Raw genomic sequence first — 10,021 nt, 5'->3', positions numbered from 1 at the left:
TTCTCACTTGCCTATTATTTCCCCCTGGGTCTCCTCCTCCCTCCCTTTCGTCTATGGTCCTCTCTCCACTCTTATCAGGTTCCTTCCTTTCCTGCCCTTTATCTTTCCTTCCCAACCGGGAATCACATCACATACTAGCTAGCCTTCTTCCCCTCCCCACCACCCTTTTATTCTGGCATCTTCCCCCTTTGCTTCTCAGTCCTGAAGAAGGGTCTCAACCTGAAATGTTGACTGTTTATTCATTTCTGTAGACGCTGCCTGACCTGCTGAATTCCGCCAGCATTGTGTGTGTGTTTGTGTGTTGCTTTGGATTTCCAGCATCTGCAGACTTTCTCCCATTTGTACATAAAGTTGCCAAAATGGATTAATTGGATAATGGATGCAGACATCAACAGTGGAGTAAAGTCTGAATCAAGGATGGAAGTGAGAATAATGAGGCGGAAAGTTGGATTGTAAATTGCCCCTAATGTGGTTGAGTCTGGGGGAGGGGGAATTGACAGGTATGTTTGGGAATTTCATTGGGACAGTGTGGGATAAGTGTAAATATGTGGTTGATGGTCAGTATAGAATGATTCCACGGCTGAAAGGCATTTTTCATTCTGTGTCTCACTGATTCTTAGAATATTTTGAAAAGTTCTTGTTGGGCTCTGAATGACAGTAAAGAATATTGAACACTGTAATTGTGACAGTAATTATAAGAGTATCAGTAAAATGTAATTAGAGAGTATTAATCATCACTTGTAACACAATCAAGTACATGCCAAGCTGAACAGAAATATCCTGCAACATTTTCTGCGAATAAATTCATATTTCTGAGAAAACAATGGGGACAATACTGTAATAATTAATCATGTAACTGTTAGTCAAAGTAAATGGTGCAGGTAACCAAAAACTATGAAGTATTATTAATTGTACAAGTAATTTATATCCTGGGACTTTTGTATCATGATTTGGACTCCTCAACATTATTATGCCAAGATGTAAGTCTCGGAGAAATTCATACTCAAGTATTTTGTATTCCCTTGCATCTTTAAATTTTGAAAAGGATCTTTTGTAAAATATTTGCTGGTTTTAAAACAAAGTGGTTATTTGTGTTATGTCCATGTGGAAGTTTGGATTTCTCTGGTGCACACCCGTGACCTGTAGGTGTAGCTTAAAGCTGCTGCTGTCCCAAATGCACCTATTTTGGTGTTCAGATGGCCAGTTTGCAGGCCTGAAATGTCTCAGATTTGAGCATCTTGGTTGTTGACAATTTATGCAAGAGTGAGATTGATAAATATAAGGGTACCAAGACAATCAAAGGATATAGGGTTCAGACTAGAATACTGAGTTGCAGGATCAGTCAAGATATTGGATGATGCAGAAGGATTCAAAGGCCATATTGTTTATTGGGTCCATTCAGAATCATCAATATTTAACAATAAAATCTGGACTGACAAACTATAATTCACTACTGAAAAGTGTTTCACTGCTAATAGTGTTATCTTTAGATTTAGAGGGGCCAGAGAATGTTGAATCTTTGTGGATGATGTTAAGTAACTGCAAGGATAAAAAAAAAGCATTTTATGGGAATCATTTATAGGCCTCCAAATAGTAGCCAGGATGTGAGATTGAGATTGCAAAGGGAGCTGAAAAGGCATGTAATAAGTGTAATGATATAATTGTAATGAGGATTGTAATACGTAATTGTATTATAATTGTAATACGTAAGGGGATCGGGAAAATCAGGTTGGTGTCGGATTGCAAGAGAGGGAATTTGCTGAATGCTTATGGGATGGCTTTTTAGTGCAGCTTGTGCTTGAGCCTACGCGGGGGAAGGCTGTCTTAGATTGGATGTTGTGTAATAACCCAGATCTTGTTAGGGAGCTTAATGTAAAGGAACCCTTAGGACAAATTGGTCATAAAATGATTGAATTAATATTGCAATTTGATAGGGAGAAACGTAAGTCACATGTATCAGTATGGCAATAGAATGAAGGGAATTACAGAGGCACGAGAGAGGAGCTTGCCCCGGTGGATTGGAGGAGGATACTGGTGAGCGTGATGGCAGAGCAGAGATGGCTGAAGTTTCTGGGAGTAGTTCACAAGGCACAGGATAGATATTTCCCACACAGGAAGAAGTTCACAAATGGCAGGGGTGAGCAACCATGGCTGACAATGGAAATAAAGGACTGCATAAAAGCAAAAGAAAGGTAGCAAAACTGAGTGTGAAGTTGGATGATTGGGAAGCTTTTAAAATCCAACAAAAGGCAACTAAAAAGCTATAAGAAGGGAAAAGATGAAATATGAGGGCAAACTAGCCAATGACATAAAGCAGGATAACAAAAGTTTTTCAGTTATATGAAGAGTAAAAGAGAGTTGATATTGGATCACTGGAAAATGACACTGGTGAGGTAGTAATGGAGGACAAAGAAATGGCAGATGAACTTAATGAGTACTTTACATCAGTCTTCACTGTGGAAGACACAAGCAGTGTGCCAATGTGTCAGGCAGCAAGAGTGAGTGCTATTGCTATTACAAAGGCAAACTCAAAGGTCTTAAAATGGACAAGTCACCTGGTCAGATGGACTACATCCCAGAGTCCTGAGAGAGATAATGGGTGCATTTGTCATGATCTTTCAAGAATCACTTGATTCTGGCATGGTCCTGGAAGACTGGAAGATTGCAAATGTCATTCCACTCTTTAAGAAGAGAGGAAGACAAAAGAAAGGAAATTAAAGGCCAGTTAGCTTAACCTCAGTGATTGGCAAAGTGTTGGAGTCTATTACTAAGAATGAAGTTTTGGGATACTTATAGACTAATTATAAAATAGTTCAAAGTCAAGCATGGTTCCTGTAAAGGGAAGTCTTGCCTGAAAAATCTGTTAGCGTTCTTAGATGAAATAGCATTCAGGGTGGACAAAGTACAGGCAGTGGATGTCATTTACTTAGATTTTCAGAAGGCATTTGATAAAGTGCCACACAAGAGGCTACTTAACAAGATAAAATCCTATGGCATTACAAGATAGACACTGGTATAGATAGAAGAATGGCTGACCGCCAGGAGGCAGTGAGTGGGAATAAAGGTGGGCTTTTCTGGTTGGCTACTGGTTAATAGTTCCTTAGGAGTCAGTATTGGGACTGCTATTTTTCACGTTGTTTGTCAATGATTTAGATAATAGAATTGATGGCTTTGTGGCAAAGTTTGTGGATAATACAGAGAAAGGTGGAGGTGTATATAATGCTGAGGAAGCAATGCGATTGCAGCAGGACTTAGACAAATTTGGAAGAGTGGGCAAAAAAGTAGCAGGTGGAACACAGTGTTGGAAAATGAATAATAATGAATTTTGTTAAAAGGAACAATAATGCAGACTATTATCTAAATGGGCAGAAAATTAAAACATCTGAGGTGCAGAGGGACTTAAGAGTCCTCATGCAAGATTGAGTCTGTGGTAAAGAAGGCAAATGCAGTGTTGGCATTTAGTTCAAAGGGAATAGAATATAAAAGCAAGCGGACAATGCTGAGCCTTTACAAGGCACTCGTCAGGCAGCACTTGGAGTATTGTCAACAATTTTGGGCTCTCACATCTCAGAAAGGATGTGTTATCGTTGGAGATAGTCCAGAGGAGGTTCACGAGGATGATTCCGTTAACATAGGAGGAGCATTAGTCAGCTTTGGGTCTGTACTCACTGGAATTTAAAAGAATGTGTGGGGATCTCACTGAAACCTACCGAATGTTGAAAGGACTAGATAGGTTGTCTGTGGGAGGATGTCTCCTTTTGTGGGGATATCCAGAACTGGAAGGCACATCCCCAAAAATTGAGTGGTGACCTTTAGAACAGAGGTAAGGAGGAATTTTTTTAGGCAGAGAGTAGTGAATCTGTGAAATGCTCTGCCACACACTGCAGTGGAGGTCAAGTCCATGGGTATATTTAAAATGGAAGTTGATTGTTTCCTGATCTGTCAGGGCATCAAATGATATGGCGATAAGGCAGGAGTATGGGGTTGAGTGGGATTTGGGATCAGCCATGATGGAATGGCAGAACAGTTGATGGACTGAATGGCCTAATTACCTCCGATGTCTTATGACCTTATTATTGCTTCTATTTTTAACTTTCTTGTATTTTCATTAAGAAAGAGTTTGCTGAACTTGGTAAACAATTTGCTAAGCTATTCTGTTTTCCTGAAAAGCTCTGTTTGAAAGTGAGCTAGATTGCCACTACACTCACAGGTGAACCAGTGCAGCCATGGCAACAACAGCCAAATAATAACTTGAAAAATGAACTATCTACAAAACACAATAGCATTCTCACTGAGACAAGTTCTGATTTATCAATCATCAGTGAAGTGTTGGAATGAATCATCAATCATGTCATCAAGTGACACAACTGTGTCGCCAATTGTCTGCTCAATGATACTCGGCTCATGTTCCACCAGACCACAGAGCTCTTGATCTTATAACATCCTTGATCGAGACCTAGATGCAAGATCTGTTTACCAAAACACCAGTGAGGTTAACGCCTTTTGACATCTCATCTGTATTTGCCCAAGAATGGTACTGCTGATTAAAGGGAGTCAACTGTGATGCTTCAAGAAGGTGGCATCCATTAGTGAAAGATCTTCACCATCCACACCATCCCTTCTTCTCATTACTACCATCAGGGAGGAGGTACAGAAACTGAATATGAGACATGGAATAAAGCTTTTATACAGATTTATATAAAAATAAAAAAGGATTAAAAATAACTAAAAAACACAAAATATAAAAGAAACACCAAATTCTATCAATTTTTGTCAAGGCTTTGTCTGATAGAATATCATGACATGGACAGTTTTCTAGGAACATAATCCTTATATAAAGTGAGGGTTGCCTGTAACTGAATGTTGTCACAATAGAAATTTTATTGAAGATTTATGACTCTAATTAGGGTGAATCTCCCTTGCTTGAACTGCCATGATGTGGAATTGCCTTTGAGGTCCAATGGTCATCTAAAACCGTACCTGTGAATGCCAACAATGTTTATCTTTAGGTAAGCTTTGAAATTTAAATCTTTATTTCCGGAAGGAGTTGTACAAAATAAAGAAATACAATAGAGTTTATGAAGCACTATCCACAACAAACACTGACAAACACTCAATGTGCAAAAGAGAACAAATTAAGTCAAAAATCAATTTTTTAAAAGTACATAAATAATACTGAGAATGTGAGTTATAGAGTCCTTGAAAGTGAATCTAGAGGATGTGGAGTAAGTTCAGATTTGAGGTGAATGAAGTTATCTGTGCAGGTTCAGGACAATACACACCCATGCAATCATCTGTTTGAACTTCTTCCATCTGGCAGACGTTATAAGATTTTCTATGCCCGCACTTCCAGACTGAAATTTGGAATTTGTTGCCACATGCAGCTGTGGAGGCCTAATCATTGAGGGTGTTTAAGGAGGAGATTGATAGGTGTCTAATTAGTCAGGGTATCAAGGGATATGGGAAAAAAGCCTGAAATTGGATCTAGATGGGAGAATAGTTTAGCTCATGGTGGAGTGGCGGAGTAGACTCGATGGGCCGAATGGCCTACTTCTGCTCCTTGGTCTTGTGATCTTGTGAAAAACAGCTTTTTTCCCAGAGCTATAATTGCTCTGACCCAATCGATCAAGCATCATCCATAAATTTGTTATATTACTACTTTTAAAACTGATTTTATGGCTGTCATGCATCTGAGTTGCGCTTTTGTACTGCTAAACGTTGCTTGTACTGGCTGGTTACTTGATTTTATTTATTTTATTTGTTTTTTTATAGCATTGAGTACGAGAGTTGCAAAATCATTTTCGCTGTATTGGTGCATGACAAATTGTACTATGCAATGACAATAAAGATATTTCATTTCATTTCGTAAGGGTTGTCGGGTAATAACTTGTCCTGAACCTGGTGATGTGGGATCAATGGCGACTGTACCTCCTGTTCTATGGTAATTGTGAGAAGAGGGGTCCTTAATGATGCAACACACACAAAATGCTGGAGGAACTCAGCAGGACAGGCAGTATCTTGGAAAAGAGTAAACAGCCGATGTTTTGGGCCAAGACCCTTTATCAGGACTAGAGATGAAAAAGATGAGGGCTCTGAGTAAGAAGGTGAAGGAAAGGAGGAAGAAATACAAGGTAGCAGATGATAAGTGAAACTGGAAGAGAGGGAGGAGCGAAGTAAAGAGTTGGGAAGTCGAATGGTGAAAAAGATAAAGGGCTTGGGAAGGGGGAAACTGCTAGGAGAGGACGTGGAAGGAAGGGAAGGAGAGGAGCACCAGAGGACAAGAGGTAAGGAGATAAGGTGAGAGAGGGAAAAGGGGATGGGGAATGGTGAAGTGGGGGGACATTACCAGAAGTTCAAGGAATTGATGTTCAAACCCTCTGGTTGGAGGTTCCCAGACAGAATATAAGGAGTTGTTCCTCCAACCTGACTATGACCTCACTGTGGCTTGCTGAGTTTTTCCAGCATCTGCAGATTTTCCCTTGTTTGTCCTTAACGGTGGATGCTACTTTCTTGTGGTGGGTGACAAAGTTGAATGAGGCAGACTGCCGACAACAGCGCATCCCTTTCTGATGAGTTTAGTGCACTCTATGCACATTTTGTGCATGTTCCTAACAGCCTCCAATGCACCTAAACCCATAGTCACTGCTCAGCTATAATGTCAGTCTTCATGATATCAGGAGAGTGACCTTGTGAAAGGCAACCTGTCCATGTCCATAGATCCAGTGCAGATCAGCGAGCAGAGGTCCTCGTAGACATTTTGAACTTCCCTCTGCTTCACTGTGAGGTTCCCACGTGCTTTAAGAAGACCACTTTCATCTTGCCACCTAAGCAAAACAAGATAAGATGCCTTAATGACTTTTGCCCAGTAGCTTTGACATTCAGCATTACAAAGAGCTACAGACTGCCAGCCTCTGCCACAATTATTCTCAATAGTGGAGCCCCACAAGGCTGTGCCTTCAGTCCCCTACTCTACTCCTTGTATATTCATCACTGCATGACTGGAGTCTACTCTAGCTTCAGCTACAATTATACAGACAATACCACCGTAATGGGCTGTATCTCAAACAATGATGAGTCAGAGTACAGGATTGAGATAGAGTGCTTAGTTACATTGTGTCAGGCCAATAACCTTTTCCCTCAATGTCAGTCAAGCAAAAGAGCTGGTTATTGACGTTAGGAAGGTGGTGGTATAGAAACATAGAGAAACTACAGCACAATACAGGCCCCATGGCCCACAATGCTGTACTGAACATGTACTTTAGAAATTACCTAGGGTTACCCATAGCTATTTTTCTAAGCTCCATCTACCTATCCAGGAGTCTCTTAAAAGACCCTATCATCCTCCACCACTGTCACAGGCAACCCATTCCACACCCTCACCTCTCAAAAAACTTACCCCTGACATCTCCTCTGTACCTACTTCCAAGCACCTTAAAACTGTGTCCTCTTGTGATAGCCATTTCAGCCCTGGGAAAAAGCCTCTGACTATCCACATGATCAATGCCTCTCATCATCTTATACACCTCTATCAGGTCACCTCTCATCTTCTGTTGTTCCAAGGAGAAAAGGCCATTCACTCAACCTATTCTCATAAGGCATGTACTAACTCAATGCATTGTGTAATGAATTGATCTCTATGAACGGTATAGGAGACAAGTTTTTCTTTTCACCTCAATAGATGTGATAATAATAAACCAAGTTAGAAATTTGTCTTTGTCAAATTTTCAGATCAAGGCTACATCTACTGACCAACAGAAACTTTAGTGTCTGGTTATAGCACAAGAATCTGAAGAAATATGACCAGGAGCAGACCATGAAAAGGCTTGAACCTGCTCTACCTTTCAATAAGATCATAGCAATATAATCTTTTCTCACAACTTCATTCCCCTGCCCAGTTCCCTTGGGCCTTGATTCTCCTGTAGTCTATATCTCCATCCATCTCAGGCTTGACTATATTCCATGACTCAGCATCCAGAGTTCATTACAGCAGTGAACTCCAAAGACATCCATTCTGAGGGGGAAATAATTTTATCTCAGTCTCAGTGTTAATCTTATCCTGCGTTTATTTCCTGTGGTCTTAGATTGCCTCATTAGAAGTAACACTTTCTTGGCATTTACCTTGTCAAACGCTTTCAGAATTCTCAATGATTTAATGAATTTGCTTTTCTTCTGCCATGCACTAGAGAACATGGGCTTATTCTGCTCAGTCTTTTCCCTAAGGATAACACCGCCTGCACACTTGGAATCTATGTAGTGAACCTTTGTTATACTGCCTCTGAGGCGATAAGAGAAAATGCTCTTACAAAGACTGAATAGTTGTAGCAAGACTTATTTTACCCTTGTATTTTCACACTGCAATAAAGGCAGAAACTCAGTTTTCCTTCTTTATCATTATACCTACAGATAATTTTATGGGTGAGAATACTTCTATCTCCTCGAGCATCAATGATTAATAAAGTCTCAATGTTTTAAAAAGGTTCTCCTTTTCTATTCTTTCTTAAAAATTTTGAATTTCTACTCATTATATTCCATCTGTTGTTTGTTGCCCATTCACTTAACCAGCTGGCATCCTTTTGCAGATTGTCTTGCATCATCCTCAAGTTCAAAGTAAAATTTATCATTGGAGTGCAAACATGTCACTACAATAGACTCTGAGGTTCTTTATCTGCAGGGATACTTAACAAATTTATAGAGTGGTAACAGTAAACAGACTCTGTAATCTGTAAACAAACTGTGCAAATGCACAAAATAAATAAATACCAATAAATAATGAACACGAAATTAAAGATAAAAGACTCCTTAAATGAGTGTAGTCATCCCCTTTTGTTCTACAGACTAATGATTAAGGGGTAATAATTGTTCTTGGATCTCGTGGTGTGAGATTGCCAACTTGAAAATGACCTATTTTCTGTTAGTTTAGCAATTTTTTATTCATCACACTGTCATACCTTAAATCTAATCAGCAGCTTTTCATGATCAATTTTGATTTTCGTAATTTATTTTTACAGATTTTCATCATTGGCAAGACCAACAGTTGTAGCTCATCCCTGTTTGTGACTGAGAAGGTGGTATCAAGCAATGGCTTGAACCTCTGTAGGACTCTGCTGAAGGTGCTTCCACAATTCTATTGGGAGGGCAATTCAGGTAATCAAATGCAATGATAATGAAGTGTTTCCTGAATATTTCCAATGCAGGATGATGTACAACTTGTAAGGGAACCAGCAGGTGATGGTGTCCCTGTAACTCTACTGCCTTTGTCCTTCCTGGTGGTAGATGGCATGAGCTTCAGAGATGCTGCCAGAGTAACCTGTGAAAGTGCCCATTGTTTGTTTTGTACATTGCAGCCATTGTGAGCCACTAATGGAGGAAATGGATGGTGGATAGGGGTGGGGTTGCACTGAAACAGATTAATTTGTTTTGGATCGTTTTGAGCTTCTAATGTTTCTTGGAAATCAAAATCCGTCATACCTGCTCATTCTTTTTACCTGCCTTTTTACATGCTCAAAGAACAAATGTGTTAAACATAATTTCCTTTTCATAAAATTAAGCTGTCTATGGCACACCGTATGATTCTTTTTGGTGCTCTATTATCATTTCTTTACCAATGGATTCTGGTATTTCCCTGAAAATTGATTTTCAGATAAGCTAACTCATAATACCCTGTTCTCACTCTTCTTCCTGGAATATCATTGTTAAGGAAATGTGTGAATTGGATTTGTATTTAGAATTGATCTCAGGGGTGTCCTTCATAGCCACACTAAAGAGACAGAAGCTATCTAAATTATATCCACTTTTTTCTCACAACTTCTCTTTCCTTTTCCAGTTCCCCAGCTCTCTGCCCAACAGCTAGTTGACAAGGATTATGCGCAGTTGATAACAGAGGTGTGTCACAAGTTGGTTCCTTAAGGTTGTCAAAGCCGGGGCGTGGGGGTTGATAGTCAGGATAAGCTCCCACTGCTTATTAAATTCTCCCAGTGGTGTGCATCTCAAAAAGCCTCTGACAACCAGGCCCAGCTCCATG

The sequence above is a fragment of the Hypanus sabinus genome, chromosome 14 (genome assembly GCF_030144855.1).
Source record: "Hypanus sabinus isolate sHypSab1 chromosome 14, sHypSab1.hap1, whole genome shotgun sequence".
In the NCBI taxonomy this organism is placed as follows: domain Eukaryota; kingdom Metazoa; phylum Chordata; class Chondrichthyes; order Myliobatiformes; family Dasyatidae; genus Hypanus; species Hypanus sabinus.
Note: the sequence above shows the minus strand (reverse complement) of the source record.